General features: G+C 46.5%; 1 pseudogene; it reads left to right on the top strand.

The window, feature by feature from the left end:
- Positions 1 to 209: 209 nt before the first annotated feature.
- Positions 210 to 442, top strand: LOC142441415 (cytochrome c oxidase subunit 7C, mitochondrial pseudogene; annotated as a pseudogene).
- Positions 443 to 14,376: the final 13,934 nt, after the last annotated feature.

The raw sequence follows: 14,376 nt of genomic DNA, 5'->3' as shown, positions 1-14,376 counted from the left end.
GTCTTTGGCAGCTGGTATATGGAAGACCCAGGCCCTGATTACTTCCCATAAACACGTATTCTTTATCATAGCCACGGACGCTCATGGAAACATTAAAGTTGTGCTTGGGAGAGGAAAAGGCAGGTTAAGAACCGAGAAAGCCCTTTTGGACCCTGCGCACCGGGGAACAAGGTCGCGAGCAGGAACTGCTACTGCTATTTTTCCTGTGGTCCCTCTCTGCGAGGAGTTTCCTGGAGCCTCCAACAGCGCCATGTTGGGGCAGAGCGTGCGGAGGTTCACCACCTCTGTGGTCCAGAGGAGCCACTATGAGGAGGGCCCTGGGAAGAATTTGCCATTTTCGGTGGAAAACAAGTGGCCGTTACTGGTTATGATGACCATGTACTTTGGGTCTGGATTTGCTGCACCTTTCTTTATAGTAAGACACCAACTGTTTAAGAAATAAGGATGCTTAAATGATATGTGAAACAGATGAGAAGAGCATTGTATGAAGTCCAACCTCTAAAAATTGATCAAGCTCTGTTGAACTTAATAGCATACTGGCTATGTTTGTAAATAAACTTAATACATGAAAAAAAAAGAACTGAGAAAGATGGTCATGTGACCTGGATATTGCTCAAACACTCCATTCTCCTAGGTCTCTTGGAAAAAGTAGAGGGATGAGAACCCAAAGCTGTAAACATTGTGTGGATTAGAAACGAGTTAAGTTTTGGGTGAGGGCTGAAGGCCCATGTTGGTAAAATTATTTCTGTGGGATTTTCTAGAACCAGAGCTGCTCTGAGGCCCAGACTGGAGAGAATGTCATGGTCATTACCCTTGTATGCTTTATTTTGGCTGAGTCCCTCCCCCATCATGTGTCAGGGATCACCCAGCGCCCCCTTCTCAGCCCTGATACACGGTGTTGCCAAAATGGCTCAGAGATGTTAAGCAATCTGCTCTAGGTCACGTGGCTCAAGGTCAGTAACAGAGCCAGACAATGAAATGCAAGAAAACTGACTCCTATGCCCAGACCTGGGACAAATCTAACTCTCTGACAGAGCTGGGTAGAAGCCCCCAAACATCCATCTCGTGTGTGTGCGTGTTTGTGTGTGTCTGTATCCACGTGTATATGTTTGGTTTATTTTTCATCAACATAATTAGAGTACTTTCTATCCAATTAAAAATTGAATTAAACCACGGTTGGTGTTTTACAATTTGCACAAGTGCCTTTATGAACTATCATGGTTTACTTTCTTTCATGGGGAGGCAGCTCCAAGCTTCAGACCTCCCCAGGTGAGGTTCTACATTCAGACCAGAGTCAGAGGAAAGGATTGATCAGAAAGAGTCAGTTCACTGAATGAGGTTCCTTGGAAAAGGAAGCCCAAATGGCCCTTAAACTCACGGCCATCAAGTCAATACTAGCTCATATTGAGGGACCATGTAGAACAGGATCCTATGGTACAGGGTAGCTCTGTCCCTGCGAGTATCCAAGACTAACTCTATGGAAGCAGAAAGCAACATCTTTCTCCCACAGACCTGATGGTAGTATCAAACTACTGGCCTTTGGGATGTCACCGCAAATTGTAACCACTATGCCACAAGGGCCCTTAGTCAATATAAAAGGTCTGGCAAAATGTAGAGCCAGATGTTATATACTGCAAATGGCTGAACAAAGGCTGGCTTTCTTGTGGGGTCTTCTGCTATTGGCTGGTCATCTGTTGTGGCCCTCCTCCTTTCAGGGATGCACATTCTGGCACTTTTATCAACCACGTCCCAGTGCCCCAGATTTCATGCTGTGCTCTTGTCTCAGACCCCAAACTTGAGTCTATTAGGTAATTGTGAGCATAATGTGAACATTCTTCCCCCAGCCATTTCATTCTCTCCTTTATCTTGGCTCTCATCCATTGGTAAGGAACTGTGTCTTAGTCTGCCCTTCCACTTCCTTTGTGCTAAGGAGGTAGAGAGGGAAAACTTGTCTCTACTTCTCTTTTGCAGAAGAACTTCTGCATATCCCTCCATTATCACCCCATTTCCCTTTGCCAGTCTCTGAGGAGCTATAAATGTTTCATCACTATTAATTAGCTTTAGTGATATAATGGGATACTGCTACCACCAGGCAAGTAGTTCAAACCCACCAGCCTCTCGACAGGAGAAAGATGAGGCTTTTTGCTCCGCTAAAGATTCACAGCTCCAGAAACCCACGGAGGCAGTTTTACTGTGCTCTACAGGCTCACTATGAGTTGGAATCAATTAGATGGCAGTGAGTTTGTTTGTTATGGTTTGGTTTGATTTGGTTTTCTACCATCGTGTTATCAACTCTAAGATGGGTAAGAGTAGGCCACAGACCTCAGAGCCCTCTATCTTGTGTCCCCCAGCTTTTGCACTCAACAGTGACTTGTCTTGCACTGCTTCTTCCTGCAGCTCTGCACTTTTACCTGAGGCGCCGGGTACTACTGCCGAGTAACAAAGTCCCCCAACGCAGTGACTTAAAACACCAGTTATTTTCTCATGCTGACAGATTCTGTGGGTCAGCAATTCAGACAGGGTCCAGTGTAGAGTCTCAGCTGGGAAAACACAGAGACTGATGTGGCTTGATATCTGGGTGGATTTGTTGAAGAACTGTGGGAAGAACAGATTATCGTATGTGATAGTGACTTGATGGTTGCATCATGAGGGTTCCTTCATTCACATATCTGCCTCCCCTCTGCCCGCCTAGGCTAGGAGGACTCTCAGCTGCGTATCTATAGGTGGTCTCTCTATGTAGCTCAAGCTTCTTCGCAGCAGCAGCATAGTGAACACAGGATCATTGGATGTCTTACAAGGCAGCTGAAGGCTCAAGTCCAAGTGAATAACGCAGCAACTGCATGGCCTGGTCATCAGCATCACTTAATTACATTGTATTCTATTGTTTGAAGCTGACACCAGCTAACTCATCTACAAATAGAAAAGACCCAGATCCCGCCTTATGGTGGGAGGAGTGTCTAGATTAGGTGGCAAAGGGTCTATTGATTGAGAGAGATGGCTGGCCACCATCTTGGAAAATTCTATCTCACCCAGTCTGGCCTCTGGTACAACAATTTATATCTTCCTACCTACCCTTCAATGGCTGATTCCTCCTCAGTCCTCCTCCTAAAACCCCTATCTCCAGGAAGCATTCTCTGATTACCCCCGTCCACCTTATCCCCAATTTTATCTCCATCATTTCTATTTAACATCACAGAGTAGAATAGTGGTTGTGGTTTGAGGTGGTAATAGTTAATATTATGAGGCAGAGTGACCATGCTCACCTACCAGTTATCAACCTGTGGCTCACAACCCCTTTGGGGGTCCAACGACCCTTTCACAGGGGTCACCCAATTCATAACAATAGCAAAATTACATTTATGAAGTAGCAACAACGATAATTTTATGGCTGGGGGTCACCACATGAGGAACTGTATGAAAGGGTCGTGGCATTAGGAAGATTGAGAACCACTGTGCTAGCACATTGTCAATGAGTCAAGCCTTACTCAGAGTGATCCTATAGGACAGGCTAGAACTGCCCCATAGGGCTTCCAAAGACATCCATCTTTACAGAAGCAGCCTGCTGCACCTGCCTCCTGTAGAGAAGCTGGTAGATTTGAACCACCAACCTTTTGGTTAGTAGTCAATTACTTCACTACTGTGCCACAAGGCTCCTTCATATCAAAATCTTAGGACGCTTTATAAGTAGCACCCAAAGGAGTCCTGGTGGCATGATGGGTCACATGTTGGGCTGCTAACCACAAGGTCAGCAGTTTAAAACTACCAGACACTCTATGGGACAAAGGTGAGACTTTTTAGTCCCATAAAGAGTTCCAGTCTCTAAAACCCACAGGGGAAGTGCTACCCTGTCCTATAGGGTCACTGTGAGTCGATAGGGATTCGACAGCAGTGAGGTTGTTTGTTTGTTAGATTCGTTGGTTGATTTGTTTCATGGCTGAGGAAAGTGGAACCCAGAGAGGTGAGATTCCTTGCCAAGGATATACAGTGAATGACTGGCAAAGCCAGGATGGGAACCCAGCCCACCCGCTCTGGAGTCTGGCCCACCCCGACTTTTGACCCAGCCTCTCAGGAGCTCTGATTTATCGCGAGTAATTTTCCCTGAGCCTGACTAAAACCAATGCGCTATACTCCTCGCCCCGACCACCATCCTTGGCATGGTGCTGAACTCAGCCAACACTCAGGGGCTGATTTCTAAATGGACTCCAACCCCCAACCCCAGCACTGACCATGTTCCCAAGAGCCTGCTGACCTCAGACAGTCCAGAACTAGGCTCTGGGTAGAGCTTTAAAAATTGCTTCCGGAGATTTTTCCCTGGCAGAGCCCCTGAAGCAGGGCAGGTCCTGAGGGAACATGTCAAGGCATGTTGTGTTTAGGTGCCCTCCAGTTGATTTTCTATGCATGCTACCCACATGTGACAGAGAGGACTTTCTCATTGTGGAGAGAGGGGTTAGGCTGTTATCTCTATCGGAGCAAATCTTCCTCCTGAGTGGGCTCAAATCATCGCAATGTCAGGGCTCCTTTAATTGGCTGCATAAAAACTCACCCAACCCTCTGCCAGCGAGTCGATACCGATGCACAACAACCCTATAGGGCAGGGTAGAACTGCCCCTGTGGGTTTCTGAGCCGGTAACTCTTCATGAGAGTAGGAAGCCCAGTCTTTCTCCCTAAGAGTGGTTGGTGATTTCGAACTGCTGATCTTGCCAGTTAATAGCTCACCTCATAACCCCTATGCCACCAGGTCTCCCTTAGACCCTCCAAATAATCCAAGGTGATTCAGGTGCTATAAGGGGAAGAACAAAATGAGATTTAAAAATGGTTTTCATTGTAGGCTCTTAGAGTCCTAAGGACTGAGTTGAGAGTAAGGGGGTGGGCGGGATGGAAAAAGGGAGGAGAGCAGGAGCAGAGAGAGAAAGAGAGAGAGAGAGAAAGAGAGAGAGAAAGAGAGAGAGAGAGAGAGAGAGAGATGATTTAGAACTGTGGGAATTTTATGGGCAAGCAAGCCTTTTTCAACCTGAGCAGGCAGATTGAGAAATCCATAAACAACCAAGGAGCAAGCCTGAAGATAGAGCTGCACGGTCTAACAGACAGGGGGATAATAGCACTCAAGTCGAAGGAGACCCTGGGCCACTTGGAAATGATTCAGGACATAAAAGGCTGCGCCTGGGTGCTTTGTAGCCGAACAAAAGCATTCCACTGGCACGCAAAAGTGGCGTTGTGAGGCATTGTGAGGTGGGTCCTACTTTACCTGCTGTTATAGTTAAGGTTTATTAATGATCCTGGCCAATAAACACATGTGGTATTAATTTAAGGGCAGGGAGATAACTGCCTCAGTAAGCCTTGCCTTTCTCGTTCTCTGGTCTCATGTTCTCTGATGGTCAGACCAGTGAGCCTTGGCAGTAAAGCCTTAGTAGTTCTTTACCTCAACTGGTAAGGCTCACTTTCTGTGAGACATCCCTGAGGAGAAGCCACATGGACCTACCCTGATGCAGCCCTGGGTGCTGGAGAAGCCGACTGGAGACCCCTGCCAGTGCTGATATGCTCATGCGCTCACTGATTCGGCTTTAACCTGAATTCAGGTTAACACTGATTCAGCTTTAACCTGGCCAACAAACACAGGTGGGGTTAATGGAGAGATCAATGGCTTGGTGAGCCTCGCCTTTCTTGTTCTTGGGTCTCTTGCTTTCTGATGGTCAGATTCGGTTGCAGCTGCCTTAGCCAGTTCTCTGCTTCAGGTGGCAAGGCTGACTTCCTGCAAGACCTCCCTGAGGAGAAGCCACATGGACCTACCCAATGCTGTACTGGGTGCTGGGGAAGCCGAATGGAGACCCCTGCTAGTGCTGATATGCTTATGCGCTCCCTGATTCGGCTTTCCTCCTGCAGCCGGCATCACTGCGTGTGTTTGGTAAGATGGAGGAGGACTTTGTGTATTGGTGTGGGACATATGGGCTAATGTTGGACTTGTGGGTTTGGGCAGCACTGGGTTGGGATGTTTTCTTGATGTGCCCTTACCCTTTACCTAAAACTCTCTTTTATACATATGAGTTTCTGTGGATTCATTTTTCTAATGTACTCAGACTAACACAACTATTATAAGAAAAGCCAGGACACAAGTTAGCACCCTTGTCAGTTTGGGAAGGACACTAAGTACAGAAAAGCTATTTCCCCCCATGGCATCCCTGAGTGGCACAGACAATTAAGAGTCCAATTCCTAACTAAAATGTACTTCTGAACTCATATGGTGGTGCCTTAGAACACAGACCTGGTGGCCTGCTTCTGAATGCTCACACAGCATTGAAGCCCCTACCTAACACGGTTCAGTTTGGCTCTGCACACATGGTAGTTCTGTGACTTGGAATCAACCACACAGCAACTGGTTTGGAAGACAGGTACTCAGTCCCCGAGTTATGACCGACCCCATTCTGATGATTCTGTCATGAGTCAGTCCTGACAAAAATCAAATACCTCATTATTCTTGCTTTTTATTTTCATCTTTACACATCTGACCTTTATTAGTCCATGGGGGTTGAAAACATTGGATATAAACGTACAGCTAGAACGACATCAGTGATATGTGCTATAGCATTATATGTAGTGCATGCTACTTATGGTAAACTCTATAAAAAAGAAAAGCAGATCGTCAAAATGCAGTTAATCATAACTTGAAGACACCACAAATCAGAGATTGTGTTTTCTGGGTCTTTGAACTGATATGAGCCAATTCAGTTGTGGGCTGATGAAAAGAAGTGAAGTAGACCTGTTTTTAAAAGCTTTAACGATCTCGAAGGCTAAATGGAATGGGGGCAAATATGGTTTAAATCCTTGGAATAGAGATTTGGGAACCTTTCAGGAACCTGTTTCATGACACCAATTTGCTTCCAACACTGTGGAGAGCAACACACATTCAATGCAGCAAGAGCTTGGCTGCCATCTTTGAGCCGGCTCTATTATTTTCTACTCAGCCTATCCAGACATTGACTTGCAAACTGGCATTATTTTTTTAAGTGAAATAAGTTTCTAATGGCTTAAAATTTTAATTTCCATAGACCACATAATTTAATAACAAAGAAATTTTTAAAAACTGAACAAAGGAAAAGGTGGCTGTAAAGTAGAATCAACAGGGTTGCTGGGTAAAAGACAGGGACTCCAGGACACAGGGTACTGGGAACTTCAGAAACCTAGGGATTTGGGTAGAGACATTGATTCGGGCCAATGTGACTTAATCCTGGCCACGACTAAACCAGGGTGAACCACTTTGAGAAGCTCTAGTGTTTACTCCTTGTCTCGGTTGTCTGATTTACTCTCACCTGGAGCTTTTGACTCTATGTCTCCTATTCTGCAAGCTAGTTTTTCAAAGGATTGACAGCTCTTTCTAGACTTGTGAAAAACTCTTAGTCTGCAGGTTTGGAGTCTGGGGCTGGCTGCAGTTGTGTCTATGGGAGTGAGAGGGCCATCCGGATCTAAGGGTCTATTCAGATGGTCCATGTGTCCTACTGGAGAAGTCAGACAAAACAGTCTGGTCACTGTAGTTGCCAACCCCCCTGAGACAGAGTTTTGGGTGGAGGAAAAGAAAGATAGGGATAAAAGTGATGCAAACACAAGCAAGTATCTTTAATACATAGATCCTGTCAGACTCCAGCCTGGGCACTGATCCTTTGTGGGGTCTTTACATACACCGTCTCCTGATTCCAGAAAAAGTTCTGAGGAGTCAGTGATTGTGACTGAGTAGGAGGGCTCACTGCCTAGATGGCACATTCCTGGGTCTACATGATGGCTCTTCCACCTCAAGGGGTGTCTTAGTGTGCCTCAATTTCCTTGTCTGAAAAATGGGGTTGATCTCCCCACCTCATCCACTTTGTGGTTAGTCAATTAAATAACTAATCACACCTATAGTTTATTTAAGGTTAAGGGGCTTGGCTGCTAAGCAAAAGGCTGGCTATTTGAATCCACCCAGGGGTGCCTTAGAAGAAAGGCCTGGTGTTCTACTTCCAAACTCTCAGCCCTGGGAAACCTATGGAGCAGAGTTCTATGACGGACATGGGGCTGCCATGAGTGGGTGTCAGCTAGATTGCTACTTTCATTTTTCCCTACTTGTAGCACTCTCAGGAGGCTCAGTGGTGGAATGGGTGTAACATGGGGCTGCTAATCAAATGGTCAAAAGTTCATAACCATTAGCCCCTCTCTCAGGAGAAAGAAGAGGGCTGCTACTCCCAGAAAAGTGTTCCAGTCACCAAAACATGCACAGTGGCAGTTCTACCCAGTCCAATAGTGTTACTATGGGTCACCCTCAACTCGATGGCAGTTAATGTTTTGGAGATGCACTTCTGTCTGGGTTAGGCAGCAAGTCTACATGCAGCCTGGATCCACCCTGCCGTCTGGATCAACATTCAGGCAACTGCTAGGCTTGAACCAACAGGGCCACCGTTGTCTGCCTGGAGACATGACCAGTGGCCAGGCAGCTACATCTCACCTCACCCATAGGTCTTTGCTCACTCCTGCAGCATGATTCACTTTTCCCATGTGGATGGAAGTCAAGGGAAAGGAATGTGACTCAAGCTTTCCACGTTCAGCTGTTAGTTCTGTGACACTATGCAGCCACTAGACTAGATAGATGGTTTCCACCAACCGGATTCCTGCTGCTGCTGCCACCTAGGAAAGAATTTTATGAGCATTGCCTTGATGGCCAGTAGGGCTTGCTCCTCAGGGGACAGACTCTAGTCACCCTTCCATTAGCCTCCTTAGGTAATATTTCTCCTCCACCAGTCCTCACCTGGGAGGAGGATGTCTACACTCATGGAGTTACAACCTCAGCACTCCACAGGAGCAGTTCTACTCTATCCAAGAGGGTTACTAGGGTTACTAGGAGTTGACATGGACTTGATGATAGTGAGTTTGGTTTGGTTTTGAGTCCTCACACAGCAGCCCTGTGTAAGTGGATAACACGCCGGGCTGCTAACTGTAAGGTCAACAGTTCGAAACAACCAGCTGCTTCTCAGAAGAAAGAGGAGGCTTTCTATTTCCATAAAGATCTGCAATCTCAGAAACCCACAGGGGCAGCTCTCCTGTGTCCCATATGGACACTAACATCGGAACTGAATCGAGAGCAGTGATTTTTTAGTTGAGACTTCACACTGAGGAGCACTGGGGGCATAGTGTGCTGTGCTTTAGGCTGCTAACTGCATGGTCCGCAGTTTGAAACCATCAGGATCAAGATGAGACTTTCCACTCCTGTAAAGATTTACAGCCTAGGGAACCCTAGGGATCAGTTCTGCTCTGTCCACTTGATCACTATATAGCAGAATAGATTCAGTAGCAGTGGATGGCTTTAAAAGTCAAACAGAATCCCTAGTGGTGCAGGGGTTTAAGCATCTGGATGCTAACTTCAAGTTTGGTGCTAGAAACCCACCAGCCCACTCCCCAAGAAAAAGTTGAAGCTGTCTTTTCCCATAAAGATCCACAGCCTTGGAAACCCCTGTGGGGTTTCCTACTCTGTCCTGCAGGGTCACTATGAATCAGAGTCGACTCTAAGGCAGTAAGTGTGGTTTTGATGGTTCATCCTTACATAGTTATCTGGACATGTTGCCCAAGGAGACCATGGGATGCAAACACTTCCCAGATGAAGTATGTTACAGCTTCAAAGTTCACAGATCTGCCTATCTAGCCCAGAGTTACCAGTCTCCCAGGCATCTGTCACTATTCCCAGGTTCCCAATTAATTCAGACTTGTTTGAAATTAGGGTTCAGGTGTAAGGCTGCCAGGTAAAACACAGGCTGCCCAGTTAAAACTGAATCCAAAATAAACAATGAAATTTTCTTAGTACACACATCCTCCATAGTTATACTAAATATGACATATGCTAAAAGCCTACCTATTGTTTACCTGAAATTCAAATTAACCAGGAATTCTATATTTTCATGTAAAGAACTTGGCAGGCAGGACCACAGAGGGCTATTTTAGTATCATTGAAGAAACCAAGTCCCCATTCTGTAGCAGTATAGGCATCTCCCAAAGCCAATATGAGGAAAAACTTGAGCACAGGTGGTTTGATTGAGAGGTGGCCCTGGAAAATAGTGCAAGAGCAGCATGGTGAGACCAGGAAGGAGGGAAACCAATAAGAGGGTGCCACTAGGATTCAATCCCCTAGGGGGATTCCCAGCAACCAAGGAACTTGTCTTAGCCTCAGGCCACAGGAGGAGTGAGGAGCTGGGGCTGACCATTTCCCTTGGGGCGTTCATGCCTCTGCACTTCCGGGTGGCACTTGTGCTTGACAGAGCATGCCCATGGCAGAGAAGCAGAGAACCTCAGGCACTTGAGGTGGAAAGCCTTCAGTGTACTGGAAACTGTCTCCCACAGCTGCTGAGTTGCAGTGCTACACCCGAGCAGAGAGTAAGGCGGATGTCTAGAGTCTCAGCTTGATTTGCCCAAAATTGACCTCTCAATCTTAGTAGGATGAAAGAAAGAGTTGTTATGAAGATAAAATCAGATAATATGTGGAACATGATGTTAAAAATTGAAAAGCACTACCAAAATGGAACGTATATTACGCATTATTCAGTTAAGAATGAAAGGGAGAGAAAAGAGGGAAAGAGGGAAGGGCAGAAGAAAAGTGGGGGAGGGAAGAAGGAAATAGCCTCATAAAAATAACGTCCAAGTAACAAAATTATTTGGTAAAACATTTTTATTGAGTGCCTTATTTTTTACCCGGTAATGTAAATAGGTAATAAGGAATACATAGTGAATCAAACAATCCAAATGCCTGCCCTCACAGAGCTTACATTTCAGGGGGAAAGTAAAATGGATAACAAATTAGAAAAGTACTATTAAAAGAAACCAGACAAAGGAGCTGGGGTGGGAGTTGAGAGGGGGTGTTTGGGGAGAATGATAGGGTTTCTGTTTTGAATGGGATGGTCAGCCAGGGGAGGTGTCACAAAGGTGACTTTGAGATCAAAACCTGAAGGAGATGAGAGGGAAAGTGACACAGATCTCTGGAGGAGAGGGTTCCAAACAATGAGATCCTGTGGGCAAAGGTCCTCAGATGGATAGGTGCCTGGTCTGTGGCAGGAGTGGCAATGCCACCAGCTTGGCCATATCACAGAGAGCAATGGGGAGGGAGGGAAGGAGGGAGGAAGGAAGGAATAGAAGACCCGTGGGCTGAAGGGATACTGAGGGAGATGTATACAGAATATACAGAGCTCTACAGGGCATTGTGAAGAATTTGTCTTCCTTGGGGGTAGATGAGCCGTTAGAAGGTAGTGCGTGGGCATGACATGGCCCACCGTGCATTTTAAAAGGGCATTAGCTTCTGTGTTAACAGCAGGCTTTAAGGGAACAAAGATGGAAAGCAGTCAGTGAATTGGGAGGTTAGGAAAGCAGTGCAGGCATGAACAGATGGTGGTAGGGCAAGGGCGGTAGGAGTGGAAAGGGTGGGAAAGAACAGGATTCTGAATCTACCATAATAATGGATGGAAAGAAAGAGGCAAGTTATGGATGCATCTACAGCACTTGACCTGAGCAACTGGAGGTAAGGAGCTGCTAACACTGAGCTACAGAAGTCTAGGGGAGGAACAATCTTGAGTAAGGGGGTGACGGAGAACATGGCTAAGTTTGAGAGGCTGTCAAGGTCCAAGTAGAACTACTCAATAGCAATGGGCTGAGTCTGTGTGGTAGTTATGAATCTGGCAATCCTCGGTGTAAGAGATTATTTCAAGTCACAAAATGGGATAACAACATCTATGTGGAAGGGTGTAGGCAGAGAAAAGAAGAAATTCAGAGTGAGTCCTTGGGTAGCACAAGAATAAGAGGTCAAGGAGGCCAGAGAGATCCAGCAAAGAAGACTCAAAAGGAGTGACCAGAGAAATGAAGAAAACCCTGGAAGCCAAGTGAAGCATGAAATCACTGTAGAAGTGGGGCTCTGTGGACTTATCCGGGTGATACAAGTACAAAGGTTCTTTCAAAATGAAAACAAAAGTTCTCCTAGGGAGAGCATATTCCAATGGGTTCTCTACTTGACACAGTGCTTGCCTTCCTCCCGTTTAGATAAAGCTGCCCCCAGGGCCCCAGTTGTCCACTTCTTGTGCCTTTTAAGGCCAGCTGTTTGAACTGTCCACCATGTCCATCCATGCCTGGCCTCTACCCTGCCCTGAGCCTCCTCTGCCTTGTGGTATCACATCCCCTAGCATCTAGCCCAATCTTCGAAGCACTGTGAGCCCCAGACTACATGTGTCTGTCCTAGCTCTATTTAGATCATACCTAGTTCCAGACCCATCATCTGTCCCCTTCAAATCAGCAGTGGCCAGGGTGTGCACCTGCAGCTGCTGCTGCTATTGCACACAGTCCTGGTGAGACAGTGGGGTAAGCATTGGGCTGCCAACTGTAAGGCCAGCGGTTCACACTCATCAGCTCATCTGCTGGAGAACAATGTGCCTGGCTGCTCCTGAAAAAATTCACAGTCGCAGAAATCCCAGGGAGTAGGCCTACTCTGCCCTAAAGGGTGGCTATGAGTCAGAATGGACTTCCTGGCAGTGATGTTGGTTTTGGAGTTAGGTGGTTAATGGCCCTGAAGTAGGTTCCATCTCATGGTGACCGTATGTACAAAAGAACCAAACATTGACCATGCCTGTACCATCTTCAGAGCACTGGTGTGCTCGAGTCCTTGGTGGGGGCTACTGCGTCCATTGGTTTCATGGATGAGCTCCCCTGGTTTGTTTACCTAATTTGGCAAGCATAGTGTCGTTTTCTAGCCACAGGCTCTTTGTGATGACCTGTCCATAGTATGCAAGCCACAGTCTTGCCATCTTCATTTCCTAGTAGGGTTCTGGTTGTATTTATTCGAAGATGGATTGTTCATTCTTTTGATAGTCCACTGTAAATTCAATATCTCAGATATACCTGGGCCAACCTCTAATGTTCTATCACCACCCCCTATAAAATAGCACCACTTCCTGGCAATAGGCTTGCTTGTTATTTGTGACCTGGATTAGCCAACAGGCTAGTTCAAGTCTCTGGAACTTTCCGGGGAGCATACTTTCTTTCCTGCCACTTGGCAAACCCCAAAGTAATCCAGTATTACAAAGACTTGATCTGCAGAACTGATTTGAATTTAACAGAACACACACACACACACACACACACACAGCCACCACCACCACCACCATCCTTTGTAACTAGAGCCATTGCTGAACTACTGAGCTGTCAGCAGTTATAGGGAATCATGACTGAGAGACCCAAACTGCATGTGAACATCGCGTCTCTTCTTGCCACTCTGAGGCAGCAAGGACCCTTAAATACCCATTAGAACATCCTCCCCCTAAAGAGTAAATAAATGCAGGTCTCTGATGAGGAACCCAAAATGGGAGGCTGTGAAGCACTGGGTGGGTTTTTCCCTTGCCACAGCAAGCTCTTCACTCATTGGAGGCTGGCTCAGGTTTTAGAGGAAGGTAAGGCAATGACTCATGAGATTAAAACATGCCTGCTCCTCAGACATGTATTCTATAGGAAAATGTGGTTTATGGGCATCAGGTTCACAAATCTAAAGTTGAAGCAATTCTACCTATGATCATCAGTCATGGAAGTTACACTCACAGAGAATGAAAATGTACACGACCACTCTTAGCCCATACCCAGCCACAGAGAATATTCTACCGAGGAACCAGGTTTCCCTGGCAACAACTATCTGCCCTTTTTTTACTGGTTCGTTCCCAACCTAGTGGCATTGACTCTCAAACAAGAGGATTTATCATGAGATGCTCTCGAGGCCCATCTCTTCTGGTTTGTAGAGAAGGGATTAGATTAGGAGTCAGCAAAAAGGGTTCAATTGCCACCTTGGCTGTTTACACGCATGTGAAACTCGGCCATTCCCCGTCTTTGTCTCAGTTTTCTCCCCTACCTAGAAGTACCTAAGAGGCTGTGAACCTACTTTGCAACAGTTGCTATTCGAAGTGTATTATTAGTCCAGAATAGAACAGTGGTGAGTGAAGATCTCCGACATCAGATTACTCTTCTAAATCTAACTCTTCTATTAACTCACTCTGTAACCTTGGCCTGGTCATTTGACCTCTCCATGCCCTGACCTCCTCCTCTGTCAAATAACAATAGTACCTGCCTCATGCTTGCATTTGGTGAATTGGAAGAGTTAATAATTGTGCAGATCTGACCCTGGTCGCAGCCACAGACCCCAAAGGTGACGCAGCTGCTGTGCTGTGGGTCAAAAAGTCACAGCAGCCGCAGGGTGGCAGGACCCATGCAGGGCTGCGCAGCAGGCCTGGGAGCGCATGGGGCAGGCAAGGGATCCGGAGCTTGCGCAGGGAGCCCTGGTCTGGCAAGCCCTGCTGCACCACTGAGCGCAGGAAGTCTGCGCACAGCAGGCCTGCTGCGTTGAGG

This window comes from Tenrec ecaudatus, chromosome 2 (genome assembly GCF_050624435.1).
Source record: "Tenrec ecaudatus isolate mTenEca1 chromosome 2, mTenEca1.hap1, whole genome shotgun sequence".
NCBI classification, from domain to species: Eukaryota; Metazoa; Chordata; class Mammalia; order Afrosoricida; family Tenrecidae; genus Tenrec; species Tenrec ecaudatus.
Note: the sequence above shows the minus strand (reverse complement) of the source record. Positions and strands in the feature narration are given on the sequence as shown.